This window comes from Zingiber officinale, chromosome 7A, assembly GCF_018446385.1.
Source record: "Zingiber officinale cultivar Zhangliang chromosome 7A, Zo_v1.1, whole genome shotgun sequence".
In the NCBI taxonomy this organism is placed as follows: Eukaryota; Viridiplantae; Streptophyta; class Magnoliopsida; order Zingiberales; family Zingiberaceae; genus Zingiber; species Zingiber officinale.
The window spans coordinates 54,221,689-54,233,517 of NC_055998.1; positions in this window are offsets into that span (position 1 = coordinate 54,221,689).

An 11,829-nucleotide genomic window follows, 5' to 3' on the forward strand; every position below is an offset into this window, starting at 1 on the left:
TGTTCCAAACACATACAAGACATTATTTTTCATGAATACGCATGTTTGAGTTCAAAACTCTAACCCTAACCCATTTATCTTAATTTGACCGAAACCTATCAGTAGGGTACTCATATCATTTTGTTCCATATGAATCATAAAACTTAACCACATAACATGCAAACTTGATCTAAGCATATACAAGGCATTATACTTCATGAATAAGCCTATTTGGGTTCAAAACTCTAACCCTAACCTATTTTTCTCAATTTGGCCGAAACATATCAGTAGGGTTTCATATCATTTTATTCCATATGAAGCATAAAACTTAAACATATAACATGCAAATTTAATCTAAGTACATACAAGGCATTGTACAAGCACATACAAGTCACCATACTTCATGAATAAGACTATTTGAATTCAAAATTCTAACCCTAACTTATTTATCTCAATTTGGCCGAAACATATCAGTAGGGTTTCATATCATTTTATTCCATATGAAGCATAAAACTTAACCATATAACATGCAAACTTGATCTCAGCACATATAAGGCATTATACTTCATGAATAAGCATGATTGAGTTCAAAACTCTAACCCTAAACCATTTATTTTGTTTAGGCCGAAACATATCAGTAGGGTCTTCATGATTTTCATTTCATATAAAACATAAAAGCTTAGGTTATCAACATGTAAAAATTTTATACATCATGAAGGAGTACAACTACCATGATTTCTATCCAAAATTCTTAACTTAAGGCCTAAAAATCATTTTGGCCGAATCATATGGTAAGTATGTCTTTTTTTTTTCACAACACGAATTATGAAACTAAGCCATCAACATATAAAATCCACACCTCATGGAAGCCTAAAATCAAGTATGTTCTCACAAGAAAATTTAATCTCACCCTTCTTGTGTCCTAGGCCGAAACATGGTAAGTAGGGCCTTGCTTTTCTTTTTTTTTTTTTTTTATCATGCCCTAAGTGACTACCCATATTTACCTTGACTGAAATTTACAAGAGAGACATCTTTAAAATTTCAAAAGAAAACGTTTACGATTGAAACCGATCGAAGCTACTTGTACTGCAGTGAGGGGATACTCACATCCTTCACTAAATTCTCTAAGGAGGGAACCTTGCTTGTGAATCCTTCCTAGAGGAGAGCTTCCTTGCTCCTTGGTCTCGACAAGAAGAGGAGAGGGAGGGAGAGTCACGGTGAAAGAGAGAGTAGGAGAGAATGAGAGCAAAAATGCCAACTCATTTTTCATTTCTCCCTTTTATTCATCATGAGAGGAGGAGGAAAAACTATATTTTTCTTCCTCCTTTCCTTTACTCTCTTCTTAATGAAAACATTGTCTAGATGCATCCCTTCTTAGAGAGCAAGAAAAGAATATTCTAGAGCATCTCTTCATTAGAGAGGAAGAAGACAATTCTAACTTCTCTTCCCAAGAGAAGAGCTTTTACCTCTTTACCTTTAACTATAGTTTCCCTCTCTTTTCAACCACAATTACTCTGGGTCTAATGGTTATCTTATTCATGCATCTAGTGGGAGGTCTAGAGTTCAAATCCTAGACCTTATATATATTTTTATTTCTATTTTGTTTGTTTAAGTGTTCGGCTAGGAGCAAAAATTTAACTAAGGCATATTTTTATTCATGATAAAAATTATTCTAAAATTATTACTAAGAACCCTATGGGTGTTACAGTTGACTAGTATACTTACCAATCAACTAGTAGGAGGAGTTTTTGTTGGACCTCGTGATTGTTTTGATGTGATCAACCAAGTTTAGGTTAGGTCCTATTTGTCTGATCCCTATGTCTAAGTGTGCAGGAACCTAGGAGCGCAGGAAGTCGAGCGGAAGACGCAGTTAGCGAGAAGGACGGCACGGGAAGGGAGCCGACGGGCTCGGTGCGTCCGAAGGACGAGAGAGCTGTGGAAGAGTACACCGATGGGCGTGAAGAACGTGCGCGGCTTTCGAGGTACGTAAAGCCAGGATGGAAGACTGCTCGAGGAGAAGGCCAGGAACTGGGTTCTGGTGAGCCCTATTCCAGATGGCCGAAATCACCCAAGCAAGTCGAACCAGAGCAAGTCAACCGAAAAGTTGACTTGACAAGTGTTCGATCGATCGAACCCTCTGATCGGTCCACCGAACCCCTTTTCATCAGAAGCCAACCGTTGGAGACACATCAGCATCCATGTCAGCAACCAATGGTTGATCGGTCGACCGAACCCTCTGATCGGTCAACCGAACCGAAGATAATTAGAGACTTGGTCGAAGCAATTTGATTGGGTCAGATCGAGCAGAGATCGTTGGCTGATCGGTCGACCGAATACAAGGATCGGTCGACCAAACCTAAGCTCGATCCACAGAGCCTGCATCCAGACGGGAAGCTGGGAAAGTACGCAGGTTCGATCGACTGAACTTGGGGATCGGTCGACCGATCCCCCTCTCAAAGTCAAACCCTGATCCTGAAGATCAGGGGCTCTGGATGAGTCTTGGAACCCCTATATAAAGCGGTCTCTAATAGTAGAACATAATCAACTATGTAATTCTTTTCTAAGCAACCTCTGTGCTCTTAAAGTGTAAAAGGCTTCTCCGCCTTCAAAGAAGGAGACTCTTTTAGTGCGCCTTTTCCACCGCCTTGGATTAACAACCGTCTCGGTTGCAATCAAGTCAAACAACTGAATCATCTCTCTTTTTTTCTGTTAATTACTTTAATTATTAGTGTTGCTTTATTTTAGAGTTGAAAGTTTGAGGAGGGTATAATTTTTGATTGCAGGCAATTCACCCCCCTCTTGTCGGTCCCCGCTGAACCAACAAATGGTATCAGAGCCCAACAGCCTCAGAAGGACTAACCGCCGTCTGAAGCACAAAGATCAGGACAATGGCCGGTGAGAACATTCATCCCCCGAAGTTCGACGGAGATTTCGCTACATGGATGCAAAAAATGGAGGTATTCTTTAAAATGGATTTTGACATTCTTATTACAATGAAATATGGTTTTGCAACGCCAAAAGACAAAGAAGAAAACCAATGGACAAAAAAAGAGCAGGCTGATTTTGTGGCTAATGGAAAAGCTGAGTTCCACTTGCTCAGCGTTCTTCTGTCCTAGGAGGTAAGTCAGATCGGAAGCTACGACTCCGCAAAAGACCTCTGGGAGAAATTCCTAGAGCTCCATGAAGGAACCTCGGAAGCAAAGCTAGCGAGGCGCGACATCCTTCGGACTCAACTAACGAACCTCCGGATGAACAATGGAGAGAAGGTAGCACAACTCCAAGCAAGGATTAAGGAGCTAATAACTCAACTATGCAACCTTGGAGAAGAAGTAATGAACCGGGATTTCATCCGATATGCGCTCAACGCCTTCCCCAGAACTCCAGATTGGGCATCCTTAGTAGATGCATACTACATCTCTAAGGACTTTGAGTTAAGTAGTTTAGAAAACTTAGTTTCTACCTTCGAACTTCATGAGTCTCGACTTGCAGAGAAACCAGTAGAGAAGTCGAACCTCAACATTGCCCTACAAGCCGACAAGGACAATCTCAACTCCGAAGCATCAATCGATGAAAACGAAGCAGCGTTATTGGTAAGAAGGATAAATAAATTTGTTAAAACTAATAAATTTAAATCGCAATCGAGGAAGCATCAACGCAACATAAGGACGGTCCGATGCTACAACTGCAACGAGGAAGGGCACATCAAGGATGACTACCCCAAACTGAAGAAAAAGAACAAAGAGAAGCCTCAAAAATCGATGTCCTCTACACGCAAGAGCCTGAAGGCTACATGGGATGATTCTTCATCCTCCGAGTCAGAAGCCAAAGCCTTCTAGAGACTAGCACTGGTGGCCAACCATCTCTTCGAAGATGACTCGGACTCAAAGATAAGCATTGATCAAGGGGGAGAATCAGAAGAAGAGAGCTACGATGAAGGGGGAGTATCACCAAGTGAGGTAAGTAAGGTACGTGATCTCACTCCCTCTCAATCTTTTAAGTTTATCAAAGCACTTACTAAAGACTTAGTCAAATCAGAAAAAGAAATTGCCAATTTAAAAACAATGTTAGAAAATTTAAATTTAGAAAATGAGAAATTAGATTTGGAAATTGAAAAACTGAAAACTGAAAATGCATGTTTAAAAACTAATGCTTTTCAAAAAATAAAAAATTAATGTTTATGGAAAATTAAACTGGTATATAATAAAACATCAAGGTCAACATAGAAGAATACCTAAAGGATATGTACCCCCTAAGTTTTTAACCAACCCTGTAGGAAGGAACCTTTACTGGGTTCCAAAATCTTTGCTAGTTTAAAATTTTCTTTTAGTTAAAATCTTACAGTGAGAAAATTAAACAATGAGTTTTCTGTATGGAAGGTTTGTCTAAGGAAGTGGTTGTTATTCCAATAACCAAGAAGGCCTAGTGCCTCGCCACGACTTGGAAGCCGAAATATCGAAATAAAATGTTTAATTAATTTTCTGATAAAAGCATTAAAATCATAATTAAATAATGCTTTGAAAAGTTTTTAAACATTTCCTTAGAAATCCTTCAAAAATTATTTTTTTTGTCTTGAAATTTTTTACTTAAAAAAATTCTCATTTTTTTTAACTAAAGATCTTTTCTGAAATTAGATTTGTTAAAATTATCTAAGCTAAGTTTTTTTAAAATAATATTAAATTTTTACTTAGCAAATTATTCAAAATGACTTAGAAAATTATTTTTACCCTGTTTTTGCTATGATCAAAGGGGGAGAGTTTAGTAACAAGTTTAGGAGGAGTTAGGAAAAAATAAATTTTTAATATTTTTCTAACTTATGTTGCAAATTTTATTATTTTTGTGCTTAAAATGTTAGTTTAGTAATTTTCTTAAAATTACTATTTGTTTATTTTTACCCTAACTTAAACTTAGGTTGATGCACATCAAAAAGGGGAGATTGTTGGACCCCGTGGTTGTTTTGATGTGATCAACCAAGTTTAGGTTAGGTCCTGTTTGTCTGATCCCTGTGTCTAAGTGTGTAGGAACTTAGGAGCGTAGAAAGTCGAGCGGAAGACGTAGCTAGCAAGAAGGACGGCACGGGAAGGGAGCCGACGGGCTCGGTGCGTCCGAAGGACGAGAGAGCTGCGGAAGAGTACACCGGTGGGCGTGAAGAACGTGCGCGGCGTTCGAGGGACGTAAAGCCGGGACGGAAGACTACTCGAGGAGAAGGCCGGGAAATGGGTTCGGGTGAGCCCTATTCCAGATGGCCGAAATCACCCAAACAAGCCGAACCAGAGCAAGTCAACCGGAAAGTTGACTTGACAAGTGTTCGGTCAACCGAACCCTCTGATCGCTCGACCGAACCCCTTTTCATCAGAAGCCAGCCGTTGGAGACACATCAGCATCCACGTCAGCAACCAATGGTTGATCGGTCGACCGAACCCTCTGATCGGTCGACCGAACCGAAGATAATCAGAGACTTGGTCGAAGCGATTTGATCGGGTCAGATCGAGCAAAGACCGTTGGATGATCGGTCGATCGAATACAAGGATCGGTCGACCGAACCTAAGCTCAATCCACAGAGCCTGCATCCAAACTGGAAGCTGGGGAAAGTACACAAGTTCGGTCTACCAAACCTGGGGATCGGTCGACCGATCCCCCTCTCGAAGTCAAATCCTAATCCCGAAGATCAGGGGCTCTGGATGAGTCTTGGAACCCCTATATAAAGGGGTCTCGAATAATAGAACATGATCAACTCTGTAATTCTTTTCTAAGCAACCTCTGTGCTCTTAAAGTGTAGAAGGCTTCTCCGCCTTCAAAGAAGGAGACTCTTTTAGTGCGCCTTTCCACCGCCTTGGATTAACAACCGTCTCGGTTGTAACCAAGTCAAACAACTGAGTCGTCTCTCTTTTCTTTTCTATTAATTACTTTAATTATTAGTGTTGCTTTATTTTAGAGTTGAACGTTTGAGGAGAGTATAATTTTTGATTGCAGGCAATTCACCCCCCTTTTGCCGGTCCCCGCTGAACCAACAATTTTCCAACCAGATGCATACATAACCAAGGTTTTGTAGCTTGGTTATAGTTGACAAAATTAGTGGTGGTTAACTCTAAGGGTGCATTTGGTTCGGGGTTATCCTTGATAACCTTGGTTATCCATCCAAGTTTATCAATGAAAACCTTGTTTAGTTTAGGTAATCGATGATTCCAGAGTAATGTCCATGCTTGACTCGTCAACACAAGGGGCATGCAACCTGGAACCGAAAAATCTCAGAAAACTGAGGTTTTTCTTGATTCCGGGATTAACGAAATTTTTTTACCCAAAATACTCTCGAATTAGAGAAAAATGTGATAAAAAGAAAAATGTAAAGTATAAAATAAAAAAAAATAAAAATAAAATAAAAAACTTTTAAAAAATAAAACAAAAAGCTTTTAAAAAATATGAAAAAACGTAAAAAAATGATAAAAAATCTAAAAAAATAAAAATAGAAAAAAATAGAAAAAAAAACTAAAAACATAAAAAATAAAAATACAACAACAACAACCAAGTCTTTTCCCACTAGGTGGGGTTGGCTGTATGAATCCTTTTACGCCATTGAGCTCTATATCCTATTATATCATCATCCATATTTAAATAAATTTTATTTTGTTTTATTATTGCTAACCAAGTCTTTTTTGGTCTTCCACTTCCTCGTTTGATATGCATGTTTATCATAGTTTCACATCGCCTAACTGGAGCATTTATTGATTGTCTAAGTACATGTTCGTACCATCTTAAACATGTCTCTCGGAGTTTTTCCTCAATAGATGAAACTCCGACTTTCTCTCTAATACTCTCATTTCTTATTTTGTCCATCTTTGTATGTCCACACATCCACCTTAACATCCTCATATCTGCAACTCTCATCTTCTGCTCATGTGCTCGAGTCATAACCCAACATTCAGCTCCATATAACATAGCAGGTCTAACTGCGGTTTTATAGAACTTACCTTTAAGTTTAAGAGTTACTTTACGGTCACATAAAACACTAGACGCTCCACTCCATTTAAAAATTTAAAAATTTAAAAATAAATTAAAAATTTTAAAAAAAAATAAATAAAAAAATTACATAAGAATAAATAAAAAGGTGAAAAAAACGTAGAGTTTAAATAATAATAATATATATGATTGGTTTTGTAACTAAGGGTAATATAGTAAAATATTAAACTAGGTTATTGTAACGTCCGAAAATCCTCAAAATAAATTTTAGAAATATTCTATTATTTTTCTGGAATTTTAGAATATTTTTATGGAATTTTTGGAGTAGCAGAAGTAGCAAAATTAAATAAAAACGTAAAATAGCCTAAGCGGGAATTGAACCCGAGACCTATGGACCCTACGACTTATAGATGACTCTAGTAACCAACGGGCCCCAATAGGGGTGTGCTGAAAGGAAAGGAGAGCAATTATATTTAAGGTTTAGTTGGGGTGTATTAATCACTTAATATAAATAGGGAAGTTAAGTGGGGATCTATTATTTTGAACGACAACTTTTCTCACCCTCAACCCCTCACTGTCGCCTCTCTCTCTTCCACACCCTCTCCACGCACAAGCCCAAGGAAAACCTAGGGTTCCATCCCTAGGGCCATAGGAGCACCTTCCGGCGACAACTCCGGCACGAGGACGCTCCCCTCTGCGAGAAGAACACGTAGACATAAGAGGATCACCGAAGAGGTCTTTTTCTCCGGAAACCTAGCGATCGGATTGTAAGAAAACTTCGCACAGGAGGTAAGTAACCCCTCACCTGTAGAATAAGTAGCTAATAGTATGTTTTTATGTCCTTAGTTCGCCCTTATGTTCTTAGTGCAGCCATATATAGAGTTAGAGCACACCAGGTGCTCGTTAAAATGCCTAGCACAGCTATATGCTACAGTAGGCGTTTTAATAGTTTAGTTAAATGTCATAGATGCATTTTAAATAGTATACTTAGTCTTGCTTCAGTTGATATGGGACTACGGTCCAATGGGTGGGCTCCCATAGTCACCTCTAGGTTCAGATAACGTAGCTTTAGGTTCAGATAACCTAGTAAAAGCAAGATAAGATAAATCAGTTTATAAACAGTATTTTACTTTTATCAGTGGAACTGTACTGGATTCTCAGATGTCCTTGGGTTGGGCTCACATAGTCGTCCCTAGGTTTAAATAACCTAGTAACCCTACTAGATTCGGGACTAGCTACCTCGGGCCTAGTTAGGGGCGTGCGCATAGCAAGTACAGTTGTCGGGCCCATCAGCAGCATGATTAGAATTTTTATCTATTATGAAAATAGTTTTCAAACCTTTACAAATCAGATATATGAATATAGTTCAGCGACAGCATTAACCTAACACAAGTTTTAGCTTAGCTCATGTATCATTTTAGTTTCCTTGATGATACAGTAATTAGTTTATATTCAGTATTTGATTGCTATGACTTACATGTCCATATACCATGCTCTTAGCACTTTCAGTATGATCATCAGCATGTATTTCAAATAGCATTTTTTAAAAAGCATGATTTCTTCGAATGCATGTTTTGTGAGGTAGATGGTTCTTACTAAGCTCCCAAGCTTATAGTTTCCTTTTTCCTTATACTGCAGATAAAGGTAAAGGGAAGATGGATTAGCGGAGGCTGGAGTTCAATGCGACCAGATGTGTGTGGGAAGAACTTGGAATAAAGATTCTTGAGGATTAGCCCATCTAAAGACTTAGTATTTCGGATCTTATTTCTTTTCTGCATTTTTAGGATGTTAAGTATCATGAATTATGAAATTATGTACCATGCCATGCCTAGACTTCTAGTTACCTTGATGTTAGTAATAAACCACGAACAATGATAGTAGTGGCATGCCTAAAACTCTTGTGATTAGTTTTAAGTTGATACATTTACATCTTATTTGGATTAGTGGTGAAATGCAGCAGAAATCACAGAAATCAGAGCTCTAATTGATCAACCGATCGATTGGAGGGTCCTCAATCTATCAGCCGATCGATTGGGGAGTGATTTGCCGCATACAGAAAGCTGAAGAATCGATCAGCTGATCGATCGGCCATGGATCAATCAGCCGATCGATCGGGAAGTAATTCCCCGCGTACAGAACACTATTGAATCGATCAGCTGATCGATTGAGGAGCTCTCAATCGATCAGCCGATTAATTGAACATGACTTCCGCGTACAGAGAGCTACGGAGTCGATCAGCTGATCGATTGACACTATTCAATTGATCAGCCGATCGATCGGGAGAACTCCCCGTGTACAGAACGTTACTGAATCGATACTTGGATCGATTGGTCAGGCTAGATCGATCAGCCGATCGATCTAGACGCTTCTTCCGTGCACAGAAGCACGTAGAATCGATCAGTAGATTGATTGAAGACTTTTCAATCGATTAAGTCCCAACTCAATCGATTGGGGAAGTCTGATTTCAACTGGAAACAGCTGATTCAGTTTCCTTGACCATATGGAGAGTTTAGATTCCATTCCTTAGTATATGTACAGCAGTGAAAAGATATTTTGAGTATAATTCACAGATTTCTTTCTTTAAAAAAAAAGTCATTAGCAGGATGAGATTTTAATTAGTTCAGTTTTCCGCACTTTATAATCCAGTTTAGCATAATGTAACCCCCGGCCTCACAGCCTAGACAGTAGGAGGCGGGTCGTTACAGTTATTTAATAAAACCTTCAAACAAACAAATTTTTGTTGCATTACTTACGTTTAACCAAACAACATTTGGTTATGGTTTATTCTCCATAACCTTGGTTATGTGATTATCAAATAATCATATAACCAAGGTTATACATGATAACTTAAACCAAACACACCCTAATTAGTAGTCACTGAGTTCTTAAGTGCTCTTTGTAATCCAAAAGGTGTTGGTTGATGTTGTGGTGAGATTTCTCCACCCACAAGGTGACTTGAGGTAACTGGAGTTTGTCGAGGGCTAATCCACTAATGGATAGAGATTGTCCACCTTAAGGATAGTCGTGGAGTAGGAGCAAGTTATCTCTGAACCACGTAAATCAAGTATTGATTTTCATTTCTTCTCTTATCTTTAGCTTTCGTATTCGTATTTGTATTGTTTGTATTTTGCTGTGTTAACAAACATGTAGGAAAGCGATTTGGGGTAATGAGCTATTCAACCCCCTTCTAGGTAGTCCAAAGATCCCCAACAAAATATAGATAATATTAAGGGATACAACTTTGGTCAGGGTAGAAATGAGAAACCAAGTTTAAGGGGTGAAAAACTCATTTTGGTGGAGCCCTGTAAACCTGATAGATTTGGACAGTTTGGAGGAGGCATAAAAGGGTCAAGAAACTCATTCTTTGACTCATCTTGGATTTGGAACTTCATCCCTTTTCTTGGGGAAGGGTTATCCCCTTAGGGGGAAATCCTAAAGCTTTCATCTTCTCTGATCCACATGATTCATCCACCTCTTAAGCAAGGATTACAGGTAAGAAGACAAGCGACACATAGATAAACATTCATCTCTTCTCTATCTCGTGTTTTGGATTGTAAGATGCTTAATTTCTTATCTCTTATTTGTAAATCCTTTGCAATAGAGTAGATATCTAGATCTAGGATGTAGGAAGTAATTTTGATGTTTTGATTGATGCATGAACTATGTATATGTCATTTCATTATTCAATGAAGTATTTGTGTCATGTTCTATAGATCTTATGTTTTGTAAGTGTTTGATGAAATGTATGAATGATGTAAACATGTTGATGTGAGAGATTAGTTAACATGTAAAGGGGTTCTTTGGATTGCATGACCAGGGGGTCCAGTGACAAAGGGTAACCCTTTAACCGGACTTTTCAGAGTACCACCTTGAATTGGGGGCTAATCCTCCACAAGGGATTAGCTAATTAGAGCTTAATGGAATTTCACAAATTTCATCATAGGGAGTGATTTATATAATCTAGACCGTATGATCAAGGGGCCCTTAATGACAAAGGGTAACCCTATAACCAGACCTTCTACATTACCTTTTCTACTTAGTATCACTGAATGTCAAGGGGGATAGCACTCCGGTGAGACTGTTGTGAGGTTGTACTATTAACTTTATTAGAATCCCTACATAGGTATAAAAATGGAGTTAGGTAGATGAACAATGCATAAGAACATTAACTAGCATCAAAATGAAACCAAAATTCTAGAATCTATCATCCACTATCCAACTCGTCCTTCTCTTTGTTCACTTGCACTTACACTCTTTTCCTCTCTGTTCTCTCTCTTTCCTCCTCTCTCTCTCAACCTTAGATCACAAGCATTCGACCAACCTCTGATTGCCTAAATAATTCATAGTATGAACTTAACTAGTGCTTAATCAATAGTCTCTGTGAGTTCAATATCTTTTATTACTGATAGCGTAACCATGTACTTACGGTAATATAACAAATATAGTATTAGCATAATAGTTTAATAGATTCATTCATTGAATATTTATCATAGTTTTAACACTATCTGACAACCTAACACAACCCTCCTCCTTTGTGCGGGTTTGAGACCGACCATGATTGATTAATTAGATTAATATAATTAATTTAATTAAATTTTGATTTAGAATTATTAGTTTAATGTTATTAATTATTAAATTTAAGTTCAAATTAAGTTATTAAATTTATTTAAGGTAAAATAATTAGTTTTTTAAATTTAATTTAGATTAAATTGTTTAGTTTAGATTAATAAAAATTTAAGTTAAAATTTAAATTAATTAATTTTAATTTGATTTCAAGTTTATTTTTAAATTAAGTAAATTAATTAGTTTCGGATAATTAATATTAATTGGTTAAGGTTTAAATAATTAAATTTATGTTTAAGTTAATTTATTAAGTTTAAGGTTTACTAAAACTTT